The sequence below is a fragment of the Marmota marmota genome, unplaced genomic scaffold (genome assembly GCF_001458135.2).
Source record: "Marmota marmota marmota unplaced genomic scaffold, marMar, whole genome shotgun sequence".
NCBI classification, from domain to species: Eukaryota; Metazoa; Chordata; class Mammalia; order Rodentia; family Sciuridae; genus Marmota; species Marmota marmota.
The window spans coordinates 4,015,466-4,038,260 of NW_025999927.1; the positions used below are offsets into that span (position 1 = coordinate 4,015,466).

Consider the following 22,795-nt stretch of genomic DNA (forward strand, 5'->3'; position numbering starts at 1 on the left):
CTTGGGAGGTGTGCTCCTCCTCCTGCCCCCCCCACAGACCCCACGACCCCATGGCTCTCCACCCCCCTCGTGGTCTGTCTTCCCTCCTTTCCTTCCTTCCTTTTAACATACACGTGCACTCAGGGCTCCGTCAGCCTCAGCCCCCTCAGGCAGATGAAAGGCCCCTTTGTGCTCGGGTCTGTAGAGGAGGCCTTTGTGAAAGGCACCACTGTTGCTGCCCTCAACCCGGGGACAAGACCTCAGATCTGGGCTTTTCATTTATTTTGGTCTGACAAGCACTTGTGGAATCCTGCTCTGCAAACCTCTGTGCTGGGCAGGCAGGCGGGGGGGCATGAGAAGCACAGGGTCCTGACGGCAGGGGAAGGACATGGCAGCAGGGGGAAGGACAGGAGGTGGGCGAGGAGCCTCCAGGTGCAGGCGGGCACCTGTGCACATGCCTGGGGCCTTCCACTCTGTTCTAGAATCCCCTGGGTGTGAGTCTGAGAGGAATGGATATTTATAGTCTCAAAGCCTCTCCCAGAGATTAGAACACGTGTCATGTGCCTCTTAGTGTGATCACTGAGAGGACGGCAGTTCCATGGCATCAGCGCCCAAGGCGCCTAATCTGAACCTAATCACGAGGGACAAATCAGGCCTGTGGGAGGGGCATCCTACAATCGGCATCTTCAGAAGCAACACCACGTGAGATACAGCAGACCCAGGAGCCATCCCAGGTTAAAGGAGACTCGCGTGAGCCGGCAACTGAGAGCGATGTGTTTCTGGACTGGATCCAGGAGCAGGAGAAAGCAATTTCTTTATAGTGGGACTGTTGGATCGCTAGTTGAGACCTGGGTGTGGATGGTGTGTTAGATGACAGTATTGTATTCATGTTAAATTTTCTGAATAGATTTACACTGTGGTTACAATAGAAGATATCTTTGTTAGAGGTCAAGCATCAAAACATCTGCAACTTAATGCTCAAATGCTTTAGCAAAGATAACAATAATGGTGGTATTTATAGATTGTCAGAAAGGAAAAAATAGAGATAAAGCAAATGTGGAGATACCAACCATTCGTGAAATATAGAATTACTCTTGCAAATGTTCTGTGAGGTTAGGTCATTGCCACTTGACCACGGGCGCCCATTTTACAGATGTGGAAACCCTGGTACTCTCACCGCGATCTCACTGCAGGGAGGCGCAGGCTGGATTCCACCCAGGAAGGCTGTCTCCCGGAGCCCCTCTTCACTGTAGCATGGGCACCAACACCAGATGCAGGAGCCACGCCTGGGCCCACCTTCACTCATCACAAAACTGGCCGCATGAACTTGGGCAAGCTGGTAGCCTCGGCCACCTCCCTCAGTTTCAGTGAGCGAGGCTGCCACAGTTTGAACTTGGGTTGTCCCTCTGAAATGCATGCTGAGACCTGATTGCTGGCACAGCACTGCAGAGGGGCCTCAAGGCCTTAGGTTCTAGGGTCAGAGCCTCATGAATAGAGCCCTGGCTGCTTGAGCTGTGCTTTCCTGGGACTGGGTTAGTTATCTAGAGAGCATTATTCTCTCCTCCTGATAAGCCAGCATGTCCTTTGCTTCCCATCATTCACTAAAGCAGCACATGGCATTCACCAGAAGCAGCCACTCCATCTTGGACTTCATAGTCTTCAGAACCATGAGTCAAATTAACCTGTGCTCTTTATAAGTTACCCACTCTCAGGTATTCTGTTATAGCAACAGAAAACAAACCAAGACTGAGAGTGACAACTGCAGTTACTTTATAGGCTTTTTGGGGGGTTAAATGAGGCAAAGCCTGCTAAGGGCTTAAGACAGTGTTTTATGTAAAATCAGCATATTATCATCCAGAATCTTCTGGATTCCCATAGATGTAGTAGCTCTTAAATCTCACTGTGTAGGTAAATGAGAGCAATTGCAGAGAAACGAAGGACTACAGAAGTGAAATCAGGGTTGAGACAGGGGAGAAATTTCTCACAAACCTAATGAATAGCAGGATGGGCATTTCATGAGAAGACAAACCTCCACAACACATTATGGGGTTCTGCAAGTTCTATTCTTTCCTGAATCGTGTAAACAAATTCCATTGCCCAAATGGCCATGCACATGACATTCCCAAAGCAAAATTCATCTCCACATTATCCAGGCTCCTCAGGTCTGATCACCCTCAGCATCACTGTCTAGAACAACCTGGTGCTGGCCTGGCCCCCGTGAGCCCTGGTGCTGTTCCGTGGGGGCAGATCCATTTGCACAAGTTCCTTTTCCAACCAGCCCCAAGGAGGGAACAGAAGCCTCCTGTTTACAGGCAGACGGGGTCAGCAGACTGTCCTCGACTGTGGCTATGCTTTCAAGGGCAGAAAAGTCTGGAAGTCACTGTCAAGCAAAGGGCGGGAAATTTTGTCTGTATGTTTACGACCTAGATCTAGGGGTCTAAAAACAGCTCTGGCAGCCCACCCACCCACACTAGTGCAGACATGACTAACTAAGGGGCAGAGGAAGGTGACCCCCGCACCTGGGGCCCTCAGGCGATGGCTTGGTGAAGGAGAAGTTTCCCCCAGAGCTCTGCAGACTGGCTGGGCTTCAGGGCTGCCCTTCCTGCCAGGCCTGCTGGGCGCGGGAAAGCTGGGCCGTGGCTGGGGATGGACAGGGGCCCAGGGGCCGCAGAGGAGACGGAGCTTTGGAAAGGAGGCTTCAAAGCTTTTGTGTGGGTTAAATACTTTTAGGTGGTTCCCGAAGACCTGGGGCATGTCCTCTGGGACTTGAGGTGCACTGTATGGGGTAAACCCAGAGTGCAGGCTCAGCCGTCCCTAGCCTGCATTGCCCATGAACAGTGGCCTCAGCCTCTCAGAGATTCTTAAATTATTAACAGGGACAACCAGACCAACAGAAACAGCCCCACCAGGGTGAACGGCTCAGGCCAGCTTCCTCCCGCAGGTGCTTTTGTACATTTATGCTGGACGTGTAGTTACGTCCCTTGTGCTGTTGGTCCAGCCTATGTTAAGAAAGCACATTTGGGCCTGGCGTGGTGGCACACGCCTGCAATCCCAGCGGCTTGGGAGACTGAGAAAGGAGGATTGTGGGTTCAGAGCCAACCTCAGCAACGGTGAGGTGCTGAGCAACTCAGGGAGACCCTGTCTCTAAATAGGGCTGGGGATGTGCCTCAGTGGTTGAGTATCCCTGAGTTAATCCCCAGCACCGAAAAAGAAAAGAAAGAAAGCATGTTTAGCTGACCGGGCCAAGTGCCCCAAGGAAGTTGCTCAATCTTAGCAGAAACGAAATCCTCACCTCTGTTTCCTTGGGAAATGTTGCAGCAACTTCTCTGTAAGCCCTGAACCGGAGCTCAGCTACCGGTGCCTTGACTGAGGCAAAGGCCACATGGACGTGGCAGGGCTCCATCCTGAACCATCATGCCCACCATTCAGAACAGTGGAGCTGTGGGATTTGGGGATCCCCCGGCCTGGGGCTGTTCACAGTTTCTCTGAGTCTATGGCGGCGCTGGATTCTCAGCAGCTTTGCTTCCATTCGTTGCACCCACCGAGGTGGGGTGTGTCTCACTAGGGCACGTTGAGGGCAAAGGCTAGAAGGGCCTGGCTGCAGCTGCAGAAGGGGAGTCCCCTCTCCTGTGACAGAGCCTCAAAGGCCCTATGGCCACCGCAGCAGGCTCCTAGAAGGAAGCCAGTAGCCTCCTCTCTCTGTCATTTCAGTCCCTCTCTTCTGTTGGGAACATGTTTGCCTTCCTTTAAGTTGCATTGGTTTTCATTCCTTCAATCAGTCATTCAGTCAACAAACATTTACTGAGAAACTATAAAGTGGGTCCTGGGCTGTCCCTGCCCTGGCCCTGTGCTCCTGTCAGGGGGCCTGGTGCAACCACTGGGGCAAACTGCACAGCCCCAGAGCCCTGGGGAGGCCCTGGCACCCCCCTGACAGCACATCCCCTGGGCCTTCTCTAGCTCAGTCTGCGGGTGCCCCAGCCCCCCTCTTTTGAATCTGCTGCACCCAGAAGCAAAGCATCATCCACTGTCCCAGGAGCAGCCGGCGGTCAAGCCGGTGCCAGACAGACTTTGCTCCCTTCCTGTGAAGGACAGCCTGTTAGGTAACGCATCCATCCAGATGGAAAACAAGCCTTTCGAAAGGCCTGAAATAACCTATTGCCACATCCCCCTCAAGCCCACAAACAGTTCTCTCACTATGAAAGATGAGCCAAATTAACTAGGAGTCTCAAAAATGCCTTTCTAAGCTTTGAAAAAATGAGAACTCTGGCCTCAGGATGCAAGAGGAGAGCCCAAGTGAGCGCAGTCAGGGCTGAGCGTGCCTCTGTGGCCCTTGGAGGGCAGCCAGGGTCCTCGGCTCTGCTGCTGCTGCAGGAACTGTCACTCAAGATGGGGCAGTGAGCACAGCGCAGTCATGTGCCAGGGCTTTGAGGAAGGGCTGCTCACGTGGGGGCCAGCCACTGCAGGGATTTAGGAGGAATTCATCCCAAATCCTGGAGCCCAAACGGCGACCGTCATCTGTGAGATGAAGCAGCAGCTTGGCCTCTTCACAGACTCAAACCCAGGGTAAGGCCAGAGGAAGGTCACATTTCTTACATGCTACAACTCTCCCTTGTGTCCCCAGACCTGCTGGCTTTCTGTAAAGCACCCCTTTCCAGCTCCCCATCCCACCGCACAGGCCCCCAAACCATACACGTGTGTGCACACGTGCAGACACAGGCTGCTAAGGGCTAAACTGTGCTCCGTGCCAAGTGTTTGGGGGAACCGCTGTCAGGGTTGGTGCCCCTGAACAGAGCCGGAGGCTGGCACTCAGAAAGGCTCAGGACCAAAAGCCAGGGTTGACTTGCCTGCTCTCCCCATTCCAGAAAGACTGCTGTAGACACCAACACAGCGCAGCACAAACCTCCTCACTGGAATTCTGTCACAGAGTGAAATGGTCCCATGATGGGTTTTTCTCAGGGTTGGAGAGCCCGGGATCAGCAGGAGCCCTCTGAATGAGCAGCCTTCCCCACGGTGCTGAGCTCACTGCAGAGGGGCATGTGCCAGGCTGGCCAAGGCTCTCCACGAGGTAGCAATTGTAAACCCATCCAGGGGAACCACATGTGCGGGGCTCCTCCTGCTCAGCACAGTGGCCTGTGGGTGCCTTCTTGTATTTTGCAAAGCTAACAATACATTTTATTGGGTATTTAACAGTTCTGCAGGCTCGACAGTCCTGTGGAAGCCCCAGGGGGGTCATGGAGTGGTAAAGGAAGGGGAGTCTAAGCATTAGTTATGCCATGCTGAAGCTGCAGTTCCTGAGAAGGTGGTCTTCTTCCTATGAAGCTCTTGTTTAACAGTGAGCTAAAAATACCTGGCCCTGGGGGTTGGGGGCGGTAGTTGGTGTCTTTTTCATTTAAGCCTGTAGTGCCAATGTCTGTTGTATAAAAATGAAATGTGTCAGCCGGGCACAGTGGCGCACATCTGTAATCCCAGCAGCTCTCAAGGCTGAGACAGGAGGATCATGAGTTCAAAACCAGCCTCAGCAACTGCAAGGTGCTAAGCAACTCAGTGAGACCCTGTCTCTAAATAAAATGCAAAACAGGGCTGGGGATGGGGCTCAGTGGTCGAGTGCCTCTGAGTTCAATCTTCAATACCAAAAAAAAAAAAAAAAGAAAAGAAAAAAAGAAATGCGTCTCAAAGCAGAAGAGCTGTTCTGCAGCTGTACCACCCCAGTGCAGCAGTGTGCAAAGAGCATAAGAACTCAGAACACTAAATATCAAGCTGTGCCTGGGATGATCACAAACCCCAGATAAGAGCAGGCTGGAAGATGGACTCTAACACCCCCAATGGCCTCCAGCGCCCCAAGTCCTCTCTGAGGCAGGTGGCGTTGTTCAGGGCTGTTCCCTTTCAATTCCCACTTTCCCTTCCAGCCACAGAGAGGGGACCTGTTTGCAGAGCCCAGGATGGAGTGTTCCAAGTGCAGAGCCCCATCATGCAGAACACCATTTCCCTTAACATCTGGCTGCATCGCAAATGCCTCTGGGAAAGAGGAAAGCCGTGGCATTTATATTCACTAAATAAGTCATTCATCCTACAGCTCCATCCATTGACCTGCCTGGGTGGCATGTCTCATTGGCAGATTAGCATACCCACCTGTTGTTACTTAGGGCCACCACAGCTGCCAGTCAGTTAGCCCTCTGGGCAGACAATCAGGGCCACCCTCTTTCATCTAGGGCCAGACACCAGTTCCTTGAGCCTTGGGAACACAATTCTCAAGTCTCAAGGATCAGGGACTTTCTTTTAGACCCTGTGGATCATCCCACGATTCGGGGGCCTGCTGGATCTGCATGTGGCCCACTGTGCTGGCTGGGTCCCCCGGGGCCTGCAGCCACCCATTGCCCTGGATGGCTAACTCAGTTGCTGACCTGTTTTTCATTCAGTGATGCCCTATAAATAGTGGCCAATTGTGCTCATTGGCAGCAGTCCTGCCACCACACCTGGGTCCCCAAATCAGCCCCTGGCAGGACTGCTGACCCCACTCCGGCTGTGTTGGGGCAGCCTGGGCTCTGGCAGGCTGGCCTCCCCTGCATTAGCCTGGGGCAGGGATGGGGTCTTCTCTAAGACCCACATCCATCCCTGCATTCATCCTGTGGGCGGTTCCAGGACTTTGGGGGCAGGTGTTGCTCCAGAGTCAACTCATACCTGTCCACTTCATGACCAATTGACTCAGCAGTTCCAGCTGAGGCACCATTCAAAGGATCCCTCCAAAACAAATTATTTACAGCAGCCAACCAGCTACCAGCCCCCCCAGGAGCCACCACTAGGAGAAGCTTTAGAAAATATACTTTCAGGGACACTGACCATGCTGGCCATTGTCCAGCTGCCATGTGCTGCCCACCATGGCCCCCACCCAAGAATAGCTGCATCTGTCACATACCTCTCCTCTTGACTCATCCCCAACCCCAGCCATTGCTGATCAGCACAGCGGTGAGTGGCTAACCGAGGAAGCAAGACAGTCTTAGGGCAGAAACCAGGTGTGTTCTCTCAAGGGGGAGCTGGAAGGGAGGCAGGGACCACTGAACCACGAGAGACGGCATGAGCCCAGCAGAGCCAGGAGCTCTCTGAGCTCACCAGCACTGAGTCTGAACCTTAGCTCTGCTTGTGCTCCTGGGCACGGGTCACCCTCTCCTGAGGTGACTGGGGAGTCCCTGTTGCTTGCACCTCCCAGGAGTGTGGCCACTTGGCTTTTGCTTCACTGTAGGAACATCTCCGGGGGCTGGTGGAAGCTCTGGTGTTATAGTTGAATTGTGTCCCCTGAATTAATATGTGGAAGTCCTAACCCTCAGTTCCCTCAGAATGTGACCTTGTCAGGAGAGACGGTCTTTATAGAGGAAACCAAGGTAGAATGAGGTCATTAGGGTGGGCCCTACTGCAATGTGACTGGTGTCCTTATTTTAAAAGAGTAAGCCAGATGCAATGACACCTGCCTATAATCTCAGCGACTCAGGAGGCTAAGGCAAGAGGATTGCAAGTTGGAGTCCAGCCTTAGCAACTTGGCAAGACCCTAAACAATTTAGTGAGATCCTGTCTCAAAATAAAACAATAATTTTAAAAAGGCCTGGGCCATAGCTCAGTGGTAAAGCACCCCCAGGTTCAATCCCCAGTACCAAATAAATAATAAATAACACCCTAACAAGGAACCAGCCCTGCCAACCCCTTAGTTCCAGACTTCCAGGACTGTGAGAGAACAAAGTTTCGTGATTTAAGTCATCTAGTCTGTAATGCTTGCTTATGGCAGCCAAAGAAGACTAATATATCAGTGTGGCCGTCTGCTAGGCCAGCTGCCCCCTAGACCACCATAATTCTGCATTCTCAGCCACCAATCCAGAATTTTTATCTCCATGCGCCCCCATCCCGCAAAAAAAAAAAAAAAACAAGCAAACAAAAAAATTTGATTTTGTTTTAGGCTTGTGTGCGTGTGTGTGTGTGTGTGTGTGTGCGCACTGGGGAGGACCAGGGTCCTTGTGCATACCAGGCACGTGCCACACCACTGAGCTTAGCCCCCAGTCCCTCTTTTGGTCTGTGAGAATAGATACGTCGTGCACACTTTTAACAGTCAGTTCATATAGGAAGGTCTATATTAAAAAGGCAGCCATTTCTGGCCTCTTCCATTCCCTGTGGGGTCCCTCAGCCCGCAGGCAAAGGGCTTCTGTTGTTCCAACCCTGAGGCTCTGGGACTGGCCAGTCTGAGCTGAGGCCAGCTTCGCAGAGCAAGCAAAGCAGAGCTGGGGCGAGGGGGGCCTGCTCAGGGGAAGCAGGAACTGCTTCCGAATGCAACCGGTGTCATACAGCAATGCAAGGACCCAGAGCAGATCCTGAGCTGGACAGCACAGGTCGGAAACCAAGGGGCCACCAGGTTGTCCTGTGGCTCGTGGGGCACTAGAGGGCGGTTCTTGTCCTGCTGAGCCATTTGCATGGTGCCCAGAGGCCAAGGCAAGAGGCCCTCCCTGCGCCACTCTCCCTGTCATAGCCGCAGCTTCCTCTTTGTCACCCCACAGGGTTCCTTAATCCCCAAACAGGAACTGCTGCAAGGTCGCAGCAGCCCTGGAGAGGGATGAGAGGCCTGGGTGCCCAGGACACAGCCTAATCTCAGGGCAGCACTGGAGGGGGATGAGTGGCCTGGGCGCCCAGACACAACCAGCAACCAATCTCAGGGCAGCAGCTGTGGCTGGGCTCATGGTCAGCCTGGGGAAGGACCATGGGGAGGGGCAAGTGCTGGTTTGTCCCCTCAGGTGTGTGTGTGCCTGGGTGGCTCCCCTGCAAGGCGCACCCTCTGGAGGGTGAGACCCATCACCCCATGGTCACCAGGTCACCACGCTGGGAGGGGGAGGCGGCAACTTCCCATTTTCAAGGTTCTGCAATCAGCACTACAGGGGAGATCTTTCCCAACTCTCTCAAACAGACATTCTTTTCATTGCAAGGATAACACCTGTTTATAGTAGAAACTTCCACTGATAAGACAGGACAGTAGAAGATCAAAAGTCAATTAATTAAAACAAATTTTAAAAATTAAAAAAAAAATTTAAAAATTTTAAAAAGGAAAAAAAAGTCATAGTCCTTTTCACTGACCCCACCTCCACTAGCATTTCCCGCCTCAGAAAGAAACACTACTCAGGATTTCTTGGGTCTCCTTCCAGGACTTCCCTACATGCATACACAAAAGTATCTTGGTTGTAAAAAAAAAAAATACACAGGTCATAGGATGTACAAAGTTTGGTGATTTCCTTATTCGCTTATCTCTGTGTCTTGGACACATTTCCATGTCACTACAGATAACTCATCTTCTTTTCATTTGTCTCACTCAGTTTCTCAGCTGTTTTTGAAGGCAGGTGTTTGTGCTCATGAAACACCCTTGTGAACTAAAGATCTCCAAAGAAGATGCTCGTGCATTCAAGAGGCAGCAGGCTGAGGCTGGCCCAGGACTGATGGCTGTGGAGGGGATGGTACAGAGCAAGAGCCCAAGTCATCTTGCACTAGCTTGAGTCCCTCTTCACAGCCACTTAATATCAACCCCTGTATCGGATCCAGCATTCTTGTGACTACTAGATAAAACCCTTGGAGTGTGTGGTAAGCTTGAAAGATCTCTGGCCTCCACAGACCCAAAAGCTAAGAATGTGATAACATCTGAATCTCACAGAAGAGATTCCCTCTCTTCTTTCTGGTCCACTGCTTATGACCCACCTCCTCACGTAATTCCTTCCAGGAAGAAACTGTTGCTTTGGGTCACTTGAATTTGTGTTCCGGGGCCATGGTCATCATTTTTGGCTCAGAATAAACTATTTTCTTATTTCCTCAAAGCAGAGTTGTTATTTTCCATCAATCCACTAAGGTGTAGCTGGCTGGGGGCTGTCAGCTACTTCAGTGAGCAGAGCCAACAGAAGGAAGCTCAAAGAGAGTCGAACAGACCAGCCTGGAATTGCAGCCTCCAGCTACGGCATCGTCATAGGTTTCTGGATGACTCTGGGCTCAGACTCAGCATCAGTAAAATGCAGATGATCCTCGATTTAGGTTAATGCATCAGTGTAACAGGTGCTCAAGAAGGTTCGCCCTTCTAAATAAACGGAGAGACATTCCATGTTTATGGATTGGAAGCCTCAGTGTTATTAAGATGGTGACCACCTCCCACCCCACACCCCACGTGATCTATGGACACAGCACAATCCCTTCAAACACCAGAAGGCCTTTCTGTTTCCCAGATGTTTTTCCATGGCTCTCAACCTCAATCACATTGGAATCATTGTGGGGAGCCACAAAAAGAATACAGACATGGGATCCCAATGGCAGAGCTCTGACTGACAATAGGCCTGATGCCGCCTAGCCAGGAGATGGAAAGTTCTGAGTTCATGGAAGGACAGGCAGTGTCTCGTCCAGAGTGCAGCTGACACTGCTTTCCTCCTCCAACCCAGTGGCTCTTTATTCCCAGGTGCCCTCAGACTGGTGATTCTTGGTCCCTGCAATGTTTGGGGTGACAGCAAAGGTTCTCAGTTCTGTGTGGGGAGCCTCACCTCACTTAAGATTACTGCCCTGCAAGGTGTCTTTTTTTTTTTTTACTTTTTTTATATTTATATTGGTTGTTCAAAACATTACAAAGCTCTTGACATATCATATTTCATACATTTGATTCAAGTGGGTTATGAACTCCCATTTTTACCCTGTACACAGATTACAGAATCACATCGGTTACACATCCACGTTTTTACATATTGCCATACTAGTGACTGTTGTATTCTGCTACCTTTCCTATCCTCTACTATCCCCCTCCCCTCCCATCTTCTCTCTCTATCCCATCTACTGTAATTCATTTCTTTCCCTTGATTTTTTTTCCCTTTCCCCTCACATCCTCTTTAGGTAATTTTGTAAAACAATGAGGGTCTCCTTCCATTTCCATGCAATTTCCCTTCTCTCTCCCTTTCCCTCCCACCTCTCGTCCCAGTTCAATGTTAATCTTTTTCTCATGCTCTTCCTCCCTGCTCTGTTTTTAGTTGCTCTCCTTATATCAAAGAAGAAATTTGGCATTTGTTTTTTAGGGATTGGCTAGCTTCACTTAGCATAATCTGCTCTAATGCCATCCATTTCCCTGCAAATTCCATGATTTTGTCATTTTTTAGTGCTGAGTAATACTCCATTGTGTATAAATGCCACATTTTTTTAATCCATTCATCTATTGAAGGGCATCTAAGTTGGTTCCACAGTCTAGCTATTGTGAATTGTGCTGCTATGAACATCGATGTAGCAGTATCCCTATAGTACGCTCTTTTAAGGTCTTCAGGGAAAAGTCCGAGAAGGGCAATAGCTGGGTCAAATGGTGGTTCCATTCCCAGCTTTCCCAGGAATCTCCATACTGCTTTCCAAATTGGCCGCACCAATTTGCAGTCCCACCAGCAATGTACAAGTGTACCCTTTTCCCCACATCCTCGCCAGCACTTGTTGTTGTTTGACTTCATAATGGCTGCCAATCTTACTGGAGTGAGATGGTATCTTAGGGTAGTTTTGATTTGCGTTTCTCTGACTGCTAGAGATGGTGAGCATTTTTTCATGTACTTGTTGATTGATTGTATATCCTCCTCTGAGAAGTGTCTGTTCAGGTCCTTGGCCCATTTGTTGATTGGGTTATTTGTTTTCTTATTGCTTAATTTTTTGAGTTCTTTATATACTCTGGATATTAGGGCTCTATCTGAAGTGTGAGGAGTAAAGATTTGTTCCCAGGATGTAGGCTCTCTATTTACCTCTCTTATTGTTACTCTTGCTGAGAAAAAACTTTTTAGTTTGAGTAAGTCCCATTTGTTGATTCTTGTTTTTAACTCTTGTGCTATGGGTGTCCTATTAAGGAATTTGGAGCCCGACCCCACAATATGTAGATTAGAGCCAACTTTTTCTTCTATCAGACGCAGAGTCTCTGATTTGATATCAAGCTCCTTGATCCATTTTGAGTTAACTTTTTGCATGGTGAGAGAAAGGGATTCAGTTTCATTTTGTTGCATATGGATTTCCAGTTTTCCCAGCACCATTTGTTGAAGATGCTATCCTTCCTTCATTGCATGCTTTTAGCCCCTTTATCAAATATAAGATAGTTGTAATTTTGTGGATTGGTCTCTGTGTCCTCTATTCTGTACCATTGGTCCACCCGACAAGGCGTCTTTTTAGAAGAGACATGGAGACTCCATGAGATTAGCCGAGCTGCTAGAGAGCAGCTGAGCCAAGACTCAAGGTCTCCACTAACCTCGTCCCAACTCGAACCTTCTCCACAGCTGCCATCCTTGGGTGTGTGACAGAGGCCTGCACTGACAAACCTGGTACCTTGGCCAGGGGTCCCCAAAGTGTGCTGTTCCTTGATCCTATTGCAAGGGACCGAGACCCTCCATGTGCACCAAGCCTTGCCTAAAGTGAATGCAGTTGCCTAAAGTCAGGGAGTTTTGTGGGTGACCCTCTTCAATGCGTCCAGTTGATCTGATGATAACGATAAGCAACTTTATTTAGGAGGGTCACAGTTTCATTATTTCCTCTCTTTTCTTCAAAGACAGTTATTTCAAGAGGATACTGAAACATTTGTTAACATTAAAAAGGAAATCTGTTTGAAAGTATTGGGAACGCTGCTCGGAACCTGCCTTCCCCAGAACTGACACAGCAAGTGAAGACCAAAGAACTGAAATGATGACAAGAAAAAAAAAATCATAGACTCATGAAATATCTTCTGCTTTCCTCTCAAAATTCATGGCTTTGCTTATGACATCCCTGCGGTGGTTGAAGGCATTGGAGTCTTCAAGTGTCCTATTCTCATCACACTTTCTTTACAATCGATACATCAAGATTCGCATCTTGGGGCCAGGGTTGTGGCTCAGTGCTGAGGGCCATTGCTAAGTAAGAATGATGCATGGCATGACCCAGGTCATTTGCAGTGTCATTGCATGTAAGGTGACCTTGCTCAAGGACCAGGGCGGATCCGGGTTTAGGGCGTTCCCGGTTTAGGACAATCCGGGTTTAGGGCGGTTCCAGGTTTAAGGTGTACCCTGCTGGGAATAGGGTGTATCCTGCTGCCTCAGGCGCGCCTGCTCATTGAGTTCCGGTTGAGTTCTCCTTGAGTTCTCGTGGGATTCAGAGAGTATTTTGGGATTTTGCCCAGAACGTGAATTTGGCGGAGAACGTGAATTTCCCCAGTACGTGTGTAGAGTGCCGGTGTGAGTTGGGGAATAAAGAGTTGCTGTTTGAATCTACAAAGCTGTGAGTGGCTCGTGATTTTGTGCCCAGCCAGACTGCGGCAGCTCAGTGGTAGAGCACTTGCCTAGCACGTGTGAGGCACTGGGTTCGATCCCCGGCACCACATAAAAATAAAAACAAATAAAATAAAGGTGTTGTGTCCATCTACAACTAAAAAAAAAAAAAGATTTGCATCTTGAAGAGTCACATCAGGAAACTTATAATTCATTGAGTAATTTATTATTTTTTTCAGGAATGAAGTAGAGACCATGGTGTGACCCCATGCTGGCCCTTATCTTGTTCTAAGGCCCGTTCATGTTTACGTCCACAAGGAGAGCACCGGTCTTCATCATTTGTGTCTTCAGTATCCTTACGAAAGCCATTACAAAGCTGGCCTGGAGTCCCCATGCTTTCTACGTGCCTGACGTCGTGTTAATATAAACCATTCTTGGCATTCCAACTAGAGGTACTTAAATGCCTTCCAGTGTTGGTACTATAACCTAATTCTGGCATTTTTCTACTGAACAAAATATTGGCCCAAATCTCTTCTCCCTTGGGAATTCAAACCCCACCAAAATGCACCGTGTGTGCCGTCATTTTCTGGATGTCTGTTCCTTGTCTTTCCATTAGAGATATGGTGTCCACGTAGCATGAGCTCCTAAGATCAATACTGCCCTTAAATAGAAGGCTGGTGTTCTTCTACGTTGCATCTGTAGGAATTATACTTGAGTACTTTATGTGCTGAGCTGATTTATGTGGGACCATTAAAGAGGCAATCCCTGGGCTTTTCATGCCTATAAGTTGATAGAGGCTTGAATGCTTTCCTGAGTGCCCTGGTAGGCTTCCAAGTCACTCAGTCATCTTGACTTAGTTGATGTCACCATTTCCCAGAAGCCTCTTTGCCTTTCCCTGCCACTTCCTGGCAATAGCTGGACTTTTCATGCTCAAGAATCCGTGAAGTGCTTTTGTGTGTGTTTCCATGGCCCCTGGAGGAGTCATGCAGCTCCACTGTGTCTCCTGAGATGGGCATCAGCTGGGGAGGGTGGGAGACGTGGGGTGGCAGTGGTGTGTCTCTGTCAAGTGCCAATGTGGTTTGATTGCTTATTAGTCTGCAGGGGTGGCTTCAACAACCACAGTTGATCTCACAGTTCAGTGGAATCTGAGATGGAGGTGTTGTAAGGGTCCCACGAAACGTCGGAGAAAGAGACCACCAAGTGACCACTCATGCAATTGGCAGAAGGGGATTTATTGAACCAGCATGCTGGGGCTCCGTGCCCACTCAAGAAGGGAAAGCAGCCCAGAGCCCCGAGCAGGGGCTGAGCACTGCTTAAGTACACTTTTTGGGGAGGGCGGAGGGCTTTGTATACATCAGAACAAATCATCATGAGGCACGGGAAAATTGAACAACTCCTAAACATGATTAGTTCATTCATTGGCGGGAACAGGTCAGGCTGGAGTGATAGGTCATTCCTAAGGAGAATACACATTTAAACTGATTGGTTTAGGCCCTGCAAGGCCTACGTGCGACCACACAGAGCCCTTCAGTTATTAAACAACCAAACAGCTAGGGGAAATGTTTACTAGGCGGTTCTAAGCATTGTCTTAACAGCTACAGAAATTTCAGGTGTTGCAGGTAGCATAGAAACCTAACAATACCTCCTTTACATTTTAACTTAGACCTTGCAGCTTAGAAACTTTTACAACACCCGGTCTTTTACCCTTTAACTTTTACGCTTTAACTTCAATTTCTTTTACCCTTACAGTGTTGGCAGGGCTGCTCCTGAGGACTGTCGGGGGTCCGTGCCAGCCTCTTCCCCGGCTTCTTCCTGGGGGCACTCTGGCTGTCTGGGTGCCCCTTCACTCATCTGAGAACCTTGGCCTCTGGCTTCGTCTCTGCACATTCTCCCTGAGTGCATGTCTATCTCTGTCCAACTTGCCCCCTTTAATAAGAACACCAGTCCTTAGGGTTCACTCTAACAACCCCATCTTAATAACTCCATCTTAATTTTCCTATATCTGCAAAACACTTATTTTCAAATATTGCATTCTGAGGTACTGGGGTTAGGACTTCAAATATCTTTTTGGAAGACCCCCATTTCAACCCATAGTAGATGCTGAAGAGTTAAAATAGTATTTTATATTTAAATTTTTATATACTATGGAGTTTAATGAAAGACTCACATGATTTTTAAAGGCACTGACACATGTCCTAGGAATACCTGACTTTGGCATGGGGCACCTTCTCCACCTCCTCACCGCCACCTGCCGCCCTGGGGCTGCAAGGCACCTCTTATGTCCTCAAGAGCATTGGGTGCTTCTGTAATACCACTTCACAGGGAGGGCAGTGAGACTGTGAGGAGGGGCCAGAGGGTTCCAACAAGGTACATATTCTCCTTTATTTTGTTTGATTAAAGCAACCAACAAAACGCAGCTCTAGGTTCCTAAGAGCTGATCACACTTGGAATCTGTATTAAAATCTCAACCCGTTCCCTTCCCGTATCTTGGAATATTAAGAAAACTATGTTAATGCAGGTGACACTCAAGCCTTGTAACTTATGTATCCTTTTGACCCTTGACCCGGTTGCCTTATTTGGAAGGGCAAAGTCATGGTTATCAGATGCCACTATGTGTGTCTGGTGCCATGTCCCCAGAAGCTCCTTTATGTATCTCAGTGGCAACTTCACTAAGGGCAGGAGGGCCAACAGGTAGGGCTGGTGGGCACCTCTGCCAGGGCATTGTTTACTTAAAGTCACAGGGCAGGAGGATGCCCCTGAAGATTTAGATGCGCTCTGTTGCTAACAAACTTCAACTTCCAAATTCTTGTTTGCCCTTAAACATGACTTTCCACTGTGTGTTCACCTTGGGGATATCCCCGGGTCTGTACACACTAGTATGGTTTGTATCTTCCCCAACTCATGTTGGAGTTTAACCTACATCATGGGGTTTTGAGGGTGGAAACTTGATCCCCCCAAGGTTTCATGACGTTCAGAGGTGGGACTTTGGGCAGGTCATCAGAATTAAACAGGGTAGTCAGGGGGAAGCCCAGGGGGAAGCCCATGGTTGAAGGCTGGTGGCTTTATCAGAACTCTGCCCATCCCTGTTCTTTCTCCCCAGACATTGAGGGGCTCTGACTGCCCTCATGTGGTCTGTTCTGGAACTGCCTTGAGAACAGTCCCCAGGGAGTTCAACCTGGTGGCTGGGCTGGAGCACCCTGGCTGTTCTGCTGCCTCTAGTTGCCCACCTGAGCATCAGGCCGCTCTCACAGCCGATGGTGGCTCAAGGCTTCGGGGCTCCTCCATGACTTAATTTTCATAAGGATCATTCATGGTTAGGGCTTCATGAATATGTACAATTACTACGTGTTAATAAAAATTTTAAATGTTTGAGGTGGAAATATTATCTACCCTGATTAGATCATTACACTTTGCCTACATATATCGAATTATCACACAGTACCCCCTAAACTTGTATGATTAAATAATAATGTCGCAATTCCCTTGCTTCTGTGTGAGCCTACCAGATGCTTGTCACCACCTGGCGTGGTGCTGTGGAGGTACGTGAAGGGTAACAGTCAATTAAAACCAGAGATGAGTCTCCAAGTATAAAAGCTTTGTTTAGGAATAATACAAAAATCAGGATTGCAACCTCAGACACACGAGGCCAGGTGTCCTCTGGCGGGGGGGTCTAGAGAGCCAAAGAAAAGATTAGGGTTTTACTGGGGCGGGAGGGATGTGTGGGGATCAGTTCATCAGGGAGCAACAGATGAAGCTCTTGTCTTGAAATCACAGCAGGTTGCTTGGTTGGACCACATTTGCCAGATCTGAAGCAGGTGTCCATCCTGTGCTGTGCTCTCCGCAGGGCTCTCTTGTTGGGTGTGTCGAGGACTCCAGTTTATAGCTTCATAAGGAGAAATGCCACAGAGAGAGGGCTCTGCCCACCTGGGGATCCCCAAGGAGGAAGATGGTGTGGACTCACAGGACCTGCAGCCAGTGGGCAACTGGGCTGGACATGGGCCACCTCCTCCTCCGCGTGGTTGCTGGGCAGCCCCTCTGCAGCCCAGGTGCTCAGCTCCTGAGCGAATGTGAGTGAACTTCTGTCACCTCGATAATGAGGAGTGGCTCTACATCCTCACCTCACTCTGTTATTCCATTCTTTGGGCATCCCTGACTTATGATGGTTGGAATTGTGACTTTTTTTGACATCACAATGGTGCATAAAGTAGAAGCCATGCTTTCAATTTGAATTTTGCTCTTCTCCTGGCTAGAGAGGTGGGGTGCCATCCTCTCTCATGATGCTGGGCAGCGGCAGCCCCCAGGCAGTCCCTCACTGGGCAGCTGGGTCAGGTGTAAGGTAGCTGCCAAGAACATTTGGCACTTCCAGAGCTTTTTGACTGATGGTGGGTTTAGCAGGATGCTGCCCTCTTGCACACCCAGAAGCACCTGCACTGACTTAGCCTGGCCTCACACCCACCTGCTGTCTCCTAGAAGGGCAAAGGTGAGATCAGTCATTTCCTTTCTCTAGTGGTGTCAGAAACCCCGATACAGCAGAGGCGTTGTTGGGGGCTGTCCATCTGGGCACAGAGCAGAGCTGGGCCATGTGTCTGGGCTTTTAAACAAAATCTGTGAATAGATGAAGAAAAGAACAGAAGGGCTTCTGAGACTGTAAATCAGACCCCAAAACCCTTGTTCCTTGGATAAGAGCATTTCTTTGCTCTCAGTAGTGAGGTAAATGGCTTTGGTGAGGAGGGGACTCCATGCTTGGGAACCCTGATCCAGTGAGAACGAGCCCTTACTGTCTCTCACCCCTGAAGGTGGTGCCCTTACTGTCTCTCACCCCCCGAGGGTGAGTATGCTAGGATTGTTCACTTGAGGCATCAGCCTGAGGGCACCCTTTCTCTATACCCTGACCTTTGACTCTGCCTTTGGAATGAGATGCTGGGGCCTCCATTTGTCCTTGGGAGCACGGTGGTGGGAATGACAGTGAGCCAAGGTTAAAAAGAGAAAGGCCTGCAGCCCCTGTGCCTTACAGCCCCCAGGAGAGCTTGAGCAGAGCAGGAGGGAAGGGGAAGAAGGGAGTTGGCCCTGGGTCAGCGTGCTCAATATGCAGGAAAAGCAAGAGCTGTGGGTGCATGGGTGATTCCCACATCCTGCATGGCCCTCTCTAGGGCAGGGTGGCCCTGAGAACTCCCCACTGACTACCCAGTCCCCCTTGTGGGAGGCAGGACAGCTGGACCTTGCCTATCTGCAGAAGGGGTGAGGAGGAGCTGAGGTCCAGTTAGGTCAGGTGGGCAAGGTGAGAAGGCCAAGGGAGGGCCTGGTGGGAGGTCTTCAGAGGGACACAGGGAGCACAAGCCCAGTCTCACATGGGTCAGACTGTGCTGTGTGGAGGACCAGGCTCTGTGGAGTTTAGAGGTAGACCTGAGGAAGGACAGGGCAACGGCACTCCTGAGCACAACAAGGGACTGATAAATGGCTATGTGCAACTGGGGACATCTGGAGGAGCAGGACAAGCTGTCTGCCATCAGCAGTCCCAAGTCTGAGAACTGAAATGAGCTAGTAAATAAATTGGACATTTCTGTACCTTTTGGGGCACCTCTGTGTAATTTTCCCGTTAGTTATACTGTAATGCACAGGTACAAAATTAAACGAGATACAACTAGAAGATAGCTCTACATTTTTTAGAAATCAAACTATATAAAATTTCAAACACACAAAAGTAGGGATCATGAAGTTATGAATTTCTAATTTAGGGTCACACCAACAAACAGATGACCTCAAATTAAATCCCTTGAGGAAGGATTAAAGTTTTGTCTGAGGTTGACAGTTTTGTCAGGGGTGCAGGGAAATGAAGAGGAATAGAGCAGTCCCTGGGGGAAAAACAGGGGCCTGTCACCTCCCCGAGCCTGGGGGGGGTAGTTCCTGGGGCCTAGGCAGAGTGTAGATAGAGGGACACCCTGAGAGGGGCTGTGACCTTCAGTCAAGGGTTCAGCCTGCCCTGAGCTATGTGGCCGGGAGTCAGGGAGATGCCCCATCCCACTCCCACCTGCCCTCCGCCTCCTGCTAGTAACCCGGGGAGCAGGAGAGGCCAAATGTTGTCGGCATTGATCAGCCTCTTGGGGCCCAGATCAGGGTGGCCGATGGACACATGGAAGGGACAAGACATGTTCCATTTGGCAATACCCAGCTGCAACAAGTGCATTAGAAAGTTCTGTATCACTGTGTGACAAATCACACTCACGTAGCTCGTAAACCAACACCTTTATTGTCTTCAGTGCTGAGGGGCAGGAGAGCCATCCCATGTGGCTCAGCCACATCCTCTGCTGACAGTGTCCCAGGCTGAAGCCCTTGCCAGAGGCTCTGGGAAGAATCTGCTCACAAGCCCCCATCCCCTATATTGGTAAAGATGGCGCCTCGAGCGCTTCTCTTCCGGGAGCTCAGGTCCATGATGCACTGAATGGCGCCCAAACCGTCACCTCCAATCCCTGTGAATGGCGCAAACTTTGAATGGTGCACCCCCAATCCCTGAAGTGGCACGAACTCTCAGCCAATGAAGAAGTAACAGCCCACTCACCTTGCTCCTCGTCATCCTGCGTTAAGCCCATAAATATCAACACCCTGTTCAAGCTCTCTCTCTTACTCCCCCCTCTCTCTCCCTCCCCCTCTCCCCCTCTCTCTCTCCCGCTATTCCTCTCACCCTCTCTCTCCTCTCTCTCCCCCTCTCCCTCCTCTCTCCCCTCCTCTCTCCCTCCTCTCTCTCTCTCTCCCCTCTCTCCTCTCCCCCCCTTCTCTTCTGCTACTGGCCGCTATGGTCCTGCTAATAAAATGGTTGTTTGGGCTTGTTGAGTTTACGGAGCTTTTCCACCATTCCTTACACCCTACAGTTGTGGGACTGAGGTTCCCACCTGCCGGGAGCTGTTCTCACCTCTAGAAGTCACCTTTCTCCTCCACTCCCGACTCCATCCTCCACTCAGGACCCAGAAATGGTAGGTGGCACTGTCTTGCTCTTGGCCCTCATCTGCCTCACCTCGTGGACCCCTGCCTTCCTTGTCTGTTTCTGAAGGCCCACCTGGATGACCCAGGATCTTTGTCCTGTCTCAGGGTTGGCTGATTAGTAACCTTGATCCCATCTGCAGTCCCTCCACAGCTGCACCTAATCAGGATCTCAAGCTCTTTAGCAAACAGCCAGCTGCCACCACGAGTGGCATTTTGCCAAACTTAGGTAACTAGTTTTTTAAAAAATATTTATTTTTTAGTTGTAGTTGGACACAATACCTTTATTTTATTTATTTATTTTTACATGGTGCTGAGGATCAAACCTAGGGCCTCGAAAATGCTAGGTGAGCGCTCTACTGCTGAGCCACAACCCCAGCCCAACTAGGAGTTTTTTAAAACAAAGATTTACTGAGATAAAATTCACATGCTATAAATTTCACTTAAAGTGCATGGGTAATGTTTTTTGGTGTATTACCTTATTAATTTTTAAAAAATTGCGGTAGAATATATATACATTAGACATGAAGTTTGTCCTTTAACCATGTTTAAGTGTGCAACTCTGTGGCACAAATTACATTCTCAATGTTGTGCAACTGTTACTACTGTCTACTTTCAAAATCTTTTCATGGCTGTCGCGACCCCTCGCCAGCAAGGGAAAACACGACACAGGATTCTTCTTTCAGCAGTTTATTCAGGCCTTGATTCAAGTATCATCTTCTAGCGACCCGTCGCCGAGCGCCCAAGCACAGCCTAATAAAGCCTCCAGCATACCAATCTTAAGCTGCCACGTGGATCTTTCTCATAGGATGGGAAGGGATTGCGTGCCAATTCTCCATATAAGGAGTTATTTGTCACAGGCCACAGTGGAAGCCGGCGCCATCTTCTAATGGTGGCCACGGTCTAATTAGAACGGCTCACCACACATGGCCACTAACAAAAGCTCAGAAACCATCGAGCAATAACTCCATTCCTCCGAATCTACTTTCAGTCTCTATGAATCTGTCTAGTGCAGATTCTTTATGTAAGTAGACTCATACAGTGCTTCTTCCTTTGTGTCCGGCTTACTTCAAGAGACATAAGGTCTCTGAGTTCATCCACACTGCGGCATGTATTGGGCCTCCCTCCTCCTCATGGCTGAATCTGCATGTGTTCACAGCATGTACACACCATTTTGTTTATCTGTTCATCCCTTGATAGTCACCTGTGTTGTTCCCACCCTCTGACTATGGTGAGGAATGTGGCAGTGGATATTGGCTTACACCTATCTGTTCCAGTCCTCCCGGCTGATTTTTGCAGGTCTGTACCTAGGAGTGGAATTACCAGATCACAGGGTAATTCTGTTTTCCACTTTTGGGGGGAACCACCAAATTGTTTTTCCACCAGCAATGCAAAGAAGTTCCGATTTTTGCACATCACTTTGCACTTTTTTTTTTCCTAATTAGTATGAAGTAGTACCAAATTTGGGGTTTGATTTGCATTTCTTTCATGACTAATGATGAGGAACCTTTTTCCTTTTTTTGCAGTGCTGGGCATTGAACCCGAGGCCTCATTCTCACATGGCAAGCACCAGGCAAGTTCTTCAACCCTGAGCTACACCCCCAGCCCTAGGAGCTTCATTCCACATGTTTATTGGCCAATTGTGTGTCTTTGTAAAACATTTTTTCATATCCATTATTTATTTTTGAATTTTTTTTCCTATTGTTGTTGAGTTGTTGGTCTTCATATTTCTGAATCCTAATTCTTTATCTGGTATTGTTTTTGCAAATATTTTCTCCCTTTTAATAGACTGTCTCTTTTCACTGTCTCCTTCAATGCACAAACACTTTTAATGGTGAAGTCCAATTTACCTGGTTTTTTTGTTGTTGTTGTTGTTCTTTGTGTGTTTAGTCTCTCTCTCTCTCTCTCTCTCTGGTACTGAGGATTGAGCCCATTCTTGCTTGTGCTCTTGATGTCATATTCAATAAACCACTGCCAAACCCAGTGTCACAAAGATTTTCTCTACCAACCAGAACTCAATGCTCAGAAATATATGATCCTGATTTTCAGAGAACCAGTTCTTAGTGCCCCTGCTCCCCGGCTCCAGAAAGCCACAGATATGTGGTCTGCGTGTCCTGGGAGAGGGTAGACGTGACTGAGCCAAAGCTGAAGTTCACTAACACTGACCAGCCTCTTCCCAGTCCCTCCTGGGTGCTGCACGGGTTCTGCTGGACCCAGAGTTACCAAATAGTGGCTTCAGAGCGCCTGCCAGGTCAGCTGTGGACCTGATAGAGGATGGACCCCTGGAGCTTCCTGTTCCACATCTTCCCTGATGTCATCTTTAGATAACTAAGTTTTACAGCCAGTAGAAAACCCTGGAAAATTTCACACCAAGACAAGTGTCCATTTCAAGCAACTCACATGGGCAGACTACACGTGGATTCCACTGACAGTGACGTTTCACAGGTGGGTCCTCACGTGCTGAGGCCCTTGTCTGCAGACAAGAGCACCTCGGTCCTGCCACCTGAGCCCCCTTTCCTCTGTCCTGCTCAGAGGCCATTCTCAGCCCTTCCAGAGACATAGGGTGGCTCTGCCCATGGGTGACCTAACAGATCAGA

At 49.2% G+C, this 22,795-nt stretch overlaps 1 long non-coding RNA gene across 1 annotated transcript; it reads left to right on the plus strand.

Moving 5' to 3' along the window:
* Positions 1-3,877: 3,877 nt before the first annotated feature.
* On the plus strand, positions 3,878-22,172 carry LOC125615910. The gene is made up of 4 exons (XR_007346517.1): positions 3,878-4,542; positions 13,463-13,675; positions 20,090-20,191; positions 21,725-22,172. It is a non-coding gene; the product is annotated as an uncharacterized LOC125615910 (long non-coding RNA).
* Positions 22,173-22,795: the final 623 nt, after the last annotated feature.